The sequence below is a fragment of the Cyprinodon variegatus genome, unplaced genomic scaffold, assembly GCF_000732505.1.
Source record: "Cyprinodon variegatus isolate N-32 unplaced genomic scaffold, C_variegatus-1.0 Scaffold0, whole genome shotgun sequence".
Taxonomy (NCBI): Eukaryota; Metazoa; Chordata; class Actinopteri; order Cyprinodontiformes; family Cyprinodontidae; genus Cyprinodon; species Cyprinodon variegatus.
The window spans coordinates 2,079,482-2,092,295 of NW_015150453.1; the positions used below are offsets into that span (position 1 = coordinate 2,079,482).

Genomic DNA, 12,814 nt, shown 5'->3' on the forward strand with positions numbered 1-12,814 from the left:
CATCCAACTGCCATGCACGTGGGCATTGTCAGTTTCACTATAGCTCTGGTGAATTTCAATGGTGAAGTCCTCTGGAAATCTTCAATAATTGATGTTGATTGCAGATGTGTCTAGTAGTTCCCATTGATTCTGCTTGGAAAGCGGGGAGAATGGCGCTAGGCTTACCACACCGTGACGTCACTGCTGGAAGATGGCAGGAGGGAGGTGTTACTATATTTGGAAAATATGGCCGCTACCAGACACATTGATCACAACAAAAATTATTGTTTTTTTTTTTTATTTTTCTACTAAATTCATTAAATCACTGCGTACGTATTAGTTTAAGGTATAGATAATGATCAATTGATTATCCCTTGCTGGACTTTTCTTTTAACCAAAACCTTAACAAAAACCACAATGTGCCGTAAAATTAAAAATAATGATCAATTACGGTGCAACCCCACAAGCTAGTTATTAAGTATTTCCCCTTCAGTTTACAATTAAATTCTTAGTTATGATTTATCATATACACTTCAAACTGAATAAAGTAGCTTTTTAGTTTTAACATAAAAAATGTGAGAAGTTCAAGCTGTATGAACAACTTAGCAAGACACATAAAGATAATAAACCTCATTTAAAACATTTCATATCATGTCAAACACTGATCTAAAAGGTCTTTCTGCAAACAAAGCAAATGAAAAGATTAAAGAAAATATTAAACAAAGAATGAAGAGTTTTATGTCAGACAGATGAGACTGAGACCCAAACAGGAAACAGGAAAATGTGAGAGGTGAGACTAGTTAAAGATAAAGAGAGAGATGATGTATGACAAAGTAGGAAAGAAGATAAGAGCTAAAAAGAGACAGAAGGAATGTAGAGGTGGAGCTTCAGACTAAGAGCAGGTTGCACAGATCAGACAGGCTGCACTGCTGTTGTTTTTGAGTCTAAGCTGAGTTTGTTCTTCTGCTTATGCAAAAATACAGTCTTTGGTTTGCAGTGACAGCAGCGGAGATGAAGCTGTGAAGAAACAACGGTGATGGTTCAGGGGTCTGAAGAATTAGACATCAGCTCTGTGGAAAGGAGAATGTCTTACAGCAGAGAAACATGAGCCCTTTAAATGAATCAAATTACTTTATGATGCATTAATCACAACAAACTGTCTTTATTTATTAATTGGGATTAAATAGAGTTAAGGTTTTGTTATTTCCTTTTTTTATGATGAGGCTTTTGTTCCACCGACATTTCATTGTTCGCAATTTAAATCCCTTTGCATTAACATGAAACAAAAAGTAAAATTACAAAATTATAACCAAGTTATAACCTTGGTGTTAATTAGTAAATTACCATTGATTAAGAACTTCTGCATTCTGAAGACTAAGTCAGTACAATTTTTTGAACAAAAATGTTGAACTGTGTTTTATTATGAACAAATAAATTCTCACAAAGATCCCAAAAGATGAGGTCTCAACTAGTCTAGGACAGCCACTTGGGATGTATTATTTTATCATGCTTAAACTTATTTATTTCTCTATATTTAACTATTTACAGCAAGGGTGAAACTTTGTAATGAAAGTTGGTGGGGACGCTCTAAGGGTGGTGGCTGATGGACCTACAGTTACTCAACCCGAATGCTTTCAATAAGGTTTGTATTTTCCAAAAATGAGCTAAAACATTTATTTATTGAATGCTTTCCAATTGTACCACAGTATACTGATATTTATATTTATAGATAGTTAGACAGATGCCTTTTAGTGTATTATTTATAAAGAATTCAAAAGCATTTATGTATAAAAAAAAAAAGACAAATAACAGACGATACCGAATGCCAACAGCAATATATCATGCATCCCTAGTATGGACAAAATTTCAATTCCATCCATCCATCCAGTGGATGAACTAGTTTGTCAATGTGTATATAAACCATTGCATAACTTTTAATAACCTTAGGTTTTCTTTGTAACTGAATTAGAAATAAATGTAAACAAAAAGAATACTGCAGCAATAATATCCCTCTCAGTGCGTTATTAATGCAGTTTATCCAGAACAATTTTCCAAAACAATCAATTAGATACAAATCTCTAACATCTCAATAAGTTTTTTATTTTCTTGCTGTTTATTTGGAGAGACATTAAGGAATGCAATAAAGAAAAAAGTTATAAACATACAGAACCAGCCCATAAAGTAATGATGACAAAGCAATACAAAATAACAGGTATTTAAAACTAATAGACACAAATAAACTAAAACAATGATAAAGATTTTTACTAATATTCATTAATATGCAGTAAGTTTTGAAAGCATAAGTGTGACTGTGAAAACGGCCTAGTTAATTAAAAAAAGTCTCCATCTATGAGATAGATTATCATCAAACAGAATGCATCTGTTACAAAATTTATAGCCACTATTTCAGACCCAATGTTCAAGTTCACCCAACCTCTATACTCTGGCCCGCTTTATCGCAAGAAGGTTAACAGATTGACAAAGGGATAATATGTGAGTTAAAATAGAAACGCAAGAAAAGATATTCTAGAATTAATGTTTGTTTTTTTAATCTAATAAATACACATAGAAATGACTATTTAAAGTTGCCATCAGACAATTAATTGCAAGAGTTTTCACTAGAAAAGAAGGAGATTGTTCCTTTTATTTATTGGAGATAAAACTTCAGCTCTGTTATCCAGAACAGATGCAATAATCCCCTATAGCTAATGCTAGCAATGCTGAATGCTATCAGTGCTCACTATCGTCATGTGCACAGATCTGTGTGCAGGTCTATGTGGGTACATGTTAATGTGACCATGTTTTTGTTACCTTGTGCAGATAATTTCCCAGGAATTGCTACATTTTGGGATTTATAGGCTACCTGTGGGGACCAGCAACTGTTTCCCATAAGGAAATCTTCTCTTCTTGGGGTGGTTTTAGATCTAGGATTAAGGTCTGAATTTAGTTTAGGTTAGATTTAGCTATAGCTATGTATTTGTAATGTTTAGGATTAGGGTAGGTTAGGAATGGAAGTCAATGGAAAGTCCCTACAAGGATAGTGTGACACATTATGTGTGCGTGTTTGTGTGCATGTGCATTACCTCCTCTGATTGCACAGTGTGACCGCCAGGTGTGTCCTCACAGCTGGAGCCTGTCAAACCCAATCAGGAGAAGCTTAAAGCAGACCAGATTCCCTGGGGCAGATGCCAGGCCTCTACTTGTTTTTCTTCTTCTGCATTCTTTGATGTTCCACACCTACTTCCGCCTGCCCTTTCTAGGAAAGACTGTTTCCAGTTCATGGCTGGTTCCTGGGTTTGCCTACTTCTTGTCAATAGAAAACTGCTGTTCCCTTGGCTGAACTTACTGTCTGGTTTCCTCCACATCCTGCCTCTATAACTTACCTGTCAGTCCACATTCCAACACTTCATCATCTCCATCTGCATCTTATCCTGAAAGGAAGTACAGCAAACTGTTGATCTTAGCCTCTGTGGCCAAACTCACCTTCTCCCTGGAAACTCCACCATTGCATCAACATATCAAACACATTATCCTTCGTTCAGTAACACTTACCTCCCCTTCTTGGTCTCATCCTTTATTTCTTCCCTGAACCCTGAAGAATCATTTCTAAATTTACTTCTGCCAATCAACTGCTCAAACATTTTATCATCCATAATTGTTAACTGCATGAGCGTCTCCCACAGAAACAATCTATGAGAAAAGATGGTGGGCCAAAAATGCAGGAGCTGTCCGAAAAAATACAGTGAGTATCTTTTTTATTGGATAAATCTTCCCGTTGATTCTCGCCATGAGTTTTTTGACGGGCAGCAGAGGTCAGCTATTAAAGGGGAACACTGTTTTTTTTTTTTTTTTGTTTTTTTACATTGGCCCCTTGATTTTACATTATTACATCATGTTCTACTCACCTCAAACATTTAAAAAATACTTCCTTTAAATGTGTCATTTTCTCCTCTAAGAAACAATGAAAGAGGAGAGAAAAGGGAGGGAAAAAAAAGCAAAATAAACATGTAAGATACACAGTAACTGTAGAGTAGCTAGTATACCTTAGATACTGTGTATGGAAACCGAAACCTATATTGATTGGACATTATTATTAAGGATTATATTTATCTGTAGCTGCCGCTTACTATTTAGTATTACCAGTATTGTATAGTAACAAAATAAAAATACCACTCTAATGTACTTAAGTATACTTTGGAGTACTTTATGCTTTACTCAAGTGTAACATTTTTAAATAAATGTAATTTTTACTTCACTATATTTCCAGACTTAATTGCATTCTTTTACTCAGATACAGTTTCAATGTTTGGTTTAGTTACTGGTTACAAAAATACGGAGCCCCTAAAGGGACATGGAGAAAAAAAATCAACTTTTGCGAGATCTCGCAAAAAATAAACTTTTGTGAGATCGCGCAATAGTTTTGCGAGATCTCGCAAAACTATTGCGAGATCCTGCAAAAGTATTGTGGGATCTCGCAAAAGTATTGAGAGATCTCGCAAAAAATAAACTTTTGCGAGATCCCGCAATACTTTTGCTCCGTACAAAAAAAAGCGAGAGACACAAGTATATTGACCCCACCTACTGATTGACTGGAACAAAGTCGGGACTTGCCTGGACTTGTTCATCACCACCAATAAGATTCACCTGTTTCACTTCTCCCATTAAACACAAAGCCAGTCTCACAATCAGAAGCAGCCACATGGAAGAGGAGAAGACAGCAACTGCAAGCTGCAGGTGGATCTATTAGAAGGTTTACCATTTCCTGTAGTTTAACTAAGCCTGGTTTAGCATTTAACCATGTTCTTAGTATACTCCCCCTGTATGAAGGACTAACTCTGCCATATTTAAAAATAAATACAGAAATAAATAAATGCTCAATAAATGTATAAGCATACAATTAATTGTCAACAAAAAAGTGAGACATAAATGTATATAACTCTTAATTAGCTTCTTCATTTATTTGCCTTTGTAATATTTACCTTATTTATTTTTCTTTCCTTTATAATCTTCAACTTTATTTTTTAATTACTTATATTTTTAAGTATTTATTTATGTGCATGTTATAATATTTTTGTCTGCACATGATTATGTACAAATTTAAAGTGTATAGCACTGACTTTACTTGAAGAAGGAAAACTGACAAAAAGGTTGTATTTTCTGTCTAAACTTGGTCTAAATTTATCCTGCACTATCTATATATTATTTCAAGCAAATTTGAAGTTCAAAATTTACCAAAATATAAAAAATGCCTTTCAAACTGCATTTTCCTTGTTTCACTTTTTACTCATACTTTTCATTACACTACTTGAGTACATCTATTTTTACACGAATTTTCATTCTTAAGTACAACACATTTCAGATACTTTAAGACTTTAACTCAAGTAACATTTCAGCCAGAGACCCAGACTTTTACCTAAGTATTATTTTGGGGAGGTACATATACTTTCACTTGACTCTGAGATTTCAATGCTTTATAAAAAAAAAACGGAGTATAACTGTGTATCTGTGCACACCTGGAACCAAACTCTTGTGGCATGTATGCATGAGCATGCTTGTATATAATGGGTTTACAAGGCTGCTTCAAAAGTAAAATATGTTCAATAGAAGGTGTGGGCGGCCTCAGACTTGACCTGCTGAGCCAAGGACCACAAATGCACCACCACAGAAGGGTAGATGAGAGCATCAGGGACATTTTAAACATTTGTGGGCATAAAGTATTTCATTAATATGGTTTGATTGTCCAATAAATGTTGCTGTTAATATAGTAAATGGTTGTTCCATAAATTATGTATTCTCTTTGTAATCACTTTGACAACTTTTTTTGTTTTTACATGAAGAGTGAAATACAAGAATAATATAATTTGGGATTGGCACTTGACAGCCGGACTATCTATTTTTGGTTTAAACTACCTTTATATTGAAAATCAGAAAATGGCAGCATTTTTTTTTTTTTTTTAAGTTTATTTGATAGGGACAGACACACATTTACATAGACAAACTGAGTGGAACAGCAGTCTCATGTTTGCATCATGGTGCAATAGCAACAGCTAATTCGCAGCACTTGTCCCTAGATGGGCTTTTAAAAGGTTACAGATACATGTTGTAGTTAGATAAGCATTTGTGATAACATTTTTTGTGTGACCGGTATTACATATTACTATTCAATAGATGCAACAGAACCACTGTTACATAAAAGGTCTTAAACCAATCTCTAAACCAAAAAGCAGTCCCACATATATAAACCTAAACTGCTTTGCTTTCTCTTTATATAAATACTCAGAATAAAGGAGTATAGAGGGGGGTCGGTGTGAACATGATGACAGGTGATACTGAAGCAGCGTGCTCTTCATTAATCCTCCAACATCCAATCTTTCTGAAAGGCCAAATGAATCAACCCTCTGGGTCTCGCTCTAACTTTATACTTCATCATATCAAAACACAAAGCGCTCAAAAAACATTGTCTCAGCAATGCAATTCAGTAGGCCTGCTTCTGCCTAATCAGCTTGGAGATTTAATTAAGACCTGAAGTAATAACATATATCATTAAGTGCTGTTAACCGAGCCATAGGAGGCTCTTCAGTTTCAACAGGGGGCAGCAAACTGTTATTGATTGAACTGAAAGAAACCTCTTTGCAGAGTATGTAATTTTTAGAGGAAATGTATATCAATGTATCTTCTTACAATAATTGTGTATTAAAATATAATTTCCCTTTAATAATTGCCATTAGCCTCTCCTTAAGTTTATTCCTGACAGTTAGTGGCGTCACTGTGTGCTTGATCTTAATTCCTCACACCAGTTTGTGATTGTTTGCTATCATCTTTCCCGTGGCATTTCCCTAACCCCTGGCTGAGTGGCTGACCCCCTGACAACCCAGCTGTAAGAGAGGAGAACAGCAGGACGCCCATCTGACTGCTGCAGCTCTCCACCCAAACCCCCAATGGTATAAGCTTCTTATGTAAAGCAGAAAACACTGTGTAATCTCTCTCTCTGTCACTCCCTCTCTGTGTCTGAGCTTTTGTCACTATTATTACTAGCACTACCAGTTAATTCACTACTTTGGTTTGGCTCTGGCTGCTGCTTGATCAGCAAACCAGATAAGACATGCAGCGCTGTGTTCCCAGACACGATAATCAGATTAAAAACAGATTTAATTCGTAAAAGGAGGAAATATATCTGCCCTGCCCGCTTCATGTAGCAGATTCAGTCACTGAGCTTGTTTGGACCCAAACTGAGGTAAAACACAGATGACAAATACCAGGACTTGAGTCTGCAGACCTGAGCAGAGGAGTTTAATATTGCAGACTGAGAATGGAGCGAGCTGTCTGCTCCCTGCTGACTCCTGCTGTTTTCACATGTTTTAATTCTGCAGGACATGACAGCTCAAAATTTTTTTAGACCTTCTGTTTCATTGTTCTATTATAAACTCATTACTGTTCCCCGCAAAAGTGTCCACAGCCTTCTAAACTTTTCTAAAGTTGTCATGTAAAAACCCTCAACGTAATGATTTAAATCAGATGCTATGTAATGGACTAAAAGGACTTAGTTTAGAAGTTTGACACTTGAAGGAAAATTTGGATCAGGAATAGAGCGTCTGGGCTGGGAGATCAATTTTCAAAATCTTCACATAGATTCTGAGTTGGATTGAGGTTTAGACTTTAATTGGACCATTTTACCAAATGAACGTGCTTTGATAGAACCAGTCCATCCTATTCAGACTCAGGTCATTGTCCTGCTGGAAGGTGAACATCCACCAAATCTTCAAGTCTGTTTTGGCCTATAACTGATTTACTTGAATGGCTGATTATTATTTACTTGTCACTTTAAATCTAACTTCATAAGTTTTCGTGTTCCTTTTTATAAAATAAAAAGAAGCTGCACACGTTAATGCTTCCATCACCACCATGTTTGACTCTGGAAATTGATGTGTGTTTATGCCAAAAAATATCTGTTTTATTCCTGTCTGCCATGTTTGTTGTGTTGTATTATTTTGATAAAAAAATTAAATTTTTCGCATATATTTATTTGTCTCCTGCTTGTCTGTGGCTAACAGTATAAGTGAATTCTTTTCTCTTTATTTAAGAATCACAGTAAATGTTTTGTAATTAGAAAATAAAAATAATGCAATCCAGAAATAAAATAAAGAAAAAAGTTTTCGAGTATTTTGCTGTTTGATCAGATTTTTTATTTTTCCAGTTAGTTTTTCATTTATTAATAAGTATATTTATTTAGTTTTTTATTTTTCAAATTTCTCTTTTTTTAGGTTGAGTTTTATTAATTTCATTTTTTTGTCTGTTTTTTTTTTTGTTTGATTCATTTTCTTCACTTTTGGGGTCTGGCTTCCCTCTGGAATGAGGAGCAGAGAAGGACGTTAGCAACAGCATTTTTGAGGGACTTGAAGTTTGAAAAAAAAAAAAAATTCTTAAAACTCAATCTAACAAAGATTAATAATTAAAATAATTATTTGAAAATATAAAGTAAAATATGAAAAAATAAAGTTTGAAAAATAAAAAAAATTAAAGAAATGACAAGAATAATAAAAAAAAATAATAATTTGAGAAAATAAAATCTGAAAAAAATTTCTAAATTACTTACAATACCTTTTTTTGATGAAAATGTTTTTCAAAGTTTTATTGCTGGCTTGCTTTTGTTTTTGTTTTTTTCAAGCAAACTAAGTTCTTTGATTTCAGCAATTATAGAAAAAAATTACTGTTTACCATAAAACAATGAATGGGACCTTTTCATGTCCTTTCAGCAATGCCTGTATGTTGAAAAAGATCAGATTTGTGAAGAGCATAACTAATAGTTTACTAGTCAACACAATCTCTTACCTGAGATATAGATTTAAATGTTTCTCTCTGATGTAATGGAATAAATAGAGCTCTGGGAGGAAGTTATAAACCGAGATGTTGTTTTATAACCAAATCCTTTTTAAATGTAACCAAATCTGCCTATCACGGAGCAGATGCCTTCTTTTATAGGTTAGACTGTGCATAGGTGAACTTCTGTAAAGAATTGGTTGTACACCATTTTATTTTAGGGTATTTTGGTATTTTGGTAAGAATTATGTTATTCCAAGTCAGATTTTTTTGTGACATGCCCAATTTACCCTGCTTCTCTCCTAAATAAAGTTATTGGCGTTTTATATTCTTATATAGAGACCATGTTTAGAAAAGTGGCTCAGAATTTATCTACTTAGTTGTGTTTCTCTCTTATAGAAACCCACTACAGTAGCTACTACTGCTGTTAACCTGCTGCTTTTCTTTAACAGAGAAAGTACTCCTAGATCAGTGCTTCTGGGTTTTGTTTTTGAATGTATGCTTTTTCTTGCTGTTGACGGAGTTTTCCTTTCCACCTTCACCACATACATGCTCAATTTGAGCAACTGCTGTAAAGCAAGTGTCTACTGTTGTGTGATGCTCATGACTGAAGAGTGAATGCTTGCAAGACATTGACTAAAAGTCATCTGCTGGGTTACAGTAAATGGAAAACTTTTGAACCAGTTAGACAAATAAGACAAACTAGACTGACTAGTTTGATAACTAGGACCAATGCAAATGTATAGAATCGCTTTTTTCCAATTATAAATACATGCCTATTGGTGACATTTGTTGTGAATTAGCACTATATGAATAAACTGAATTACATTTAATTAAATGTGGTTTTAATAATAAAAAAGTTCAAATCTCCAACTGTGTTTATTGGAGTCTGATTCTGATTTATATGATTTTAGATTTGATAAACGCAGTTTAACTTAAACTAACAAAAATAAAACATAACTCTAACCACAAATATGAAAATTTAATCAGATCCCAGCTTCAGGGTCTCCATGAGCCAGCAGAAGATATACAGAAAGTGATATGCTTTAATTAGGCCATTCTATAGGCTTTCAAAACACTATCCCAAGTGGATTTTGGTACAAAGTGAATAAATCTTCGATAGAACTGATAGGGAAGTATACATATTCTGAACTTAAACAATGTCCCCCAGCGCCACTTATGTTGTACTTGACTTCCTTTTATGGTTTGACCCGGGTCACCTTCTGGACAAATCCTCAAACAGCTGTGGCTGTGGCAGTGCATGTTTCTTTGGCAGGCTGAGGAAGAGCGTTTCAATTTCATGAATCTGCAATTTTTAAAGTCTGCACTTATAGAACATATAGACCTACTAAATAATCTAGATTGTTATTAAAAGGTTGTTTTTAGTAACACAATTCATAAAAATACATTTTATGGATTAATTGAAAACTTTTTCCAAATAAATATAATTTATTTTTAATTGCTGCAAATGAAAACATGAGTAGAATCTCATTGAAGCAATAAAAAAATATATACAGAAATGTGTTCTTAATATAAATTGACATGATTAATGAACAAAAAGTACATTCATTCTAAACAAGCCTCCTAAGAGGATAACTTTTTCAAATCTCAATCACAGTATAATCTTATGATCAGCATGTGTAACAGCACCTATGATGTAATGACGAAAACCTTCCGCAGTCTTATTTATATTTTCAACAAACCACAAATCAGATTAGAGATTTATCATTTATTCCAGTAAATCGGTTTGGGTGAAACTTTTTTCTATTTTTATCTTCAAATCTCTTTGTATTTATTCTTATTACAACCATCTATTTTTCATTCAGTTTCATCGTTCTTTCATTAATTTAGGATGAAAAAAAAAAACTTACACTGGAAATAGTTTTTTTAACACATATTTTAATACTTTTACACCTTTTACAGCTGCTTTTTGTATCTCTGCTTCTGTCTCATTGAACCCCAGTCAGCCTCACACTGAGTCTGGTTCTGCTGGAGGTTTCTTCCTGTTAAAAGGGAGTTTTTCCTCTCCACTGTCGCCACAAGTGTGCTTAGTGTGAGGGATTGCTGAAGAGTCAATGAGTTGTTGCAATCAACTGGTTTTCCTTAGATAGAAAACTTCGAATCAATTTAACTGGAGGATCTGGTTGAACTGTAAAAGGACTTGAGATGACATCTGTTGTGAATTGGCGCTATATAAATAAACCGAATTGAATTGAAAATACTTAAAGCTATTACTTTAAATCTGGCAGCCAAAACATTGCCACGCTGACGTCACGTGACGCAGCCTAAAAACACACGTATCCCTTTCAGAGCAGCGATATTAAAGTAGTTTAAAGGAGAAATCAGCTGAATTTCCCCAAAACTCGAGGACTCCAGCAGCAGTCACTGTTTTCCAGGTGTTGCTACTCTCATAATGCCTCACGCGGCAATCTGTCACAGTGACGCCCCTGTTACTCCACACTGTAAACAGTGTTCTTCCGCCGCGAAGAGCGAAAATAGAACCGCAGACCATCGCGTGTTCACACTTCCTATAATAAAAGTGACCGCATGAGCAATTTGACTTTAATATTGGAATCCTTATTTTAACGAGCGACATGTCAAGATAGTGTAAAACCAAAACGAGGCCAAATAATAACGAGAGGATGAATGGGAAACAAAACCGATCAGTAGTGATTTTTTTGCACCTTTACTTAGTAAACATCCGAGTTAAATGTCCAACCCAGGTCATTTCTCGCCATGTTTCCCTAATAAAAGATTGTCTGTATGGGTTAAATATCCGTAGGCCACACTGACTGGGGTGTTTTCAAGACTCATTTGGGATTCATGGACTCTTGTTTCCTGTAAATTTCTGTGGAAGAGCAGCGAAAGTGAAGCGAAGCTTTGAAAACATCCCCAGCGGATGAATACAAGCCGTGAACACATGATGTCGCCAGAAGCTCTTCCGACTTCTCCGCTCACCTTCCACCGACTCCGCGCTCAGAACCCGATTGGTCGAGGCGGCGCAGCCGGTTGCCGCTGATTGGCTGCGCCGTCCTGTCACTCACGCGAGCGACGCCACTCAGGACAGATTAGGCACCATTTGCCATAACTAAATAGTTACATTGTACATCAAGTAGGAAGAAATATTTTGATTGGTGGCCGCCGCAGTCGGGGAGAGTTACGGTTCGTTTTCATTAGAAATTATCCCAGGCTTTGAATGCAGCAAAGTGTGAGCTGCGAACATCCAGTCTCATCAAACAGATGTGGATTTACTGCTCGGGTAAGTCTCTTCTCAACAGCTTGTTTCTGCATTTCACATTTGCCTCTTCCTGTGCTTTGCTCGGCCAGTTCTGGCAACTGCGTATCCAGACGCTGTTCTGGTGTTTTCACAGTTATTGCATGTTTGTTCCGGAGTTTCTAAGCGGTCAGACCTCAGCTTTGCTTTAAGTTAACGCCGGGTTCCTCCTCGCTGTCTGCCCCGGACCTTTTACTTGCGTCTCAGACTCCACAGCCGGTGGGGTTTGCGCGCTGTGCGTGACAGTAATAACACTCCATTAGGAGCTGTCAGAAACGATTTACGACGAGTGTCAGCCTGGTTCTGACGCGATTCCTCTTCATTCCTACAAACGGATTTGATCTCAGGGAAAAGCCCGTTCAGCCCACTTTATTGGGAACTTTTACCGCGCCATGAATTTATTTTACGCGTAAAATGACAGCTTTACTCTCTGCGGAGAAAGTGGGCAGACAAAACAAGGCAGCACTCTTTTTGCCCTCTAGGAATACAACAAATATATATATATATAGAACAGTTGAATTTATGTTTTATCTTTTTTTTGTCATTCTTTAAAAAAGCACATTTTCCCCTCATCCCTCTAATTGTAAAAGTATTTTGTCTCTCTGGAGCCCATTTCCGACTATTGTGCTCTCATTGCTTTCCTTAATTGCTTCTCTCCCAGGAGAGTGCCATCAAAACTCCCAATTTCCTTCTTAAACCCGGAAACCATTTTGCTCGTGTATTAATTGCATCAATAAACCCAAA

General features: G+C 35.8%; 1 protein-coding gene across 7 annotated transcripts in view; it reads left to right on the top strand.

Annotated features, from left to right (window-relative positions):
* The first annotated feature begins 11,866 nt into the window (after nucleotides 1-11,866).
* The window catches only part of mef2d (myocyte enhancer factor 2D), a 160,343-nt gene continuing 159,395 nt past the window's right edge, over nucleotides 11,867-12,814 (top strand). For 4 of the 7 annotated variants that reach the window (XM_015378230.1, XM_015378717.1, XM_015378385.1 and 1 more), the window contains exon 1: nucleotides 11,867-12,055. The gene's annotated coding sequence lies outside the window, so the exon portion shown is untranslated. The remainder of the gene's footprint in view (nucleotides 12,056-12,814) is intronic. The other 3 variants (XM_015378466.1, XM_015378552.1, XM_015378800.1) reach the window with 2 other exon arrangements.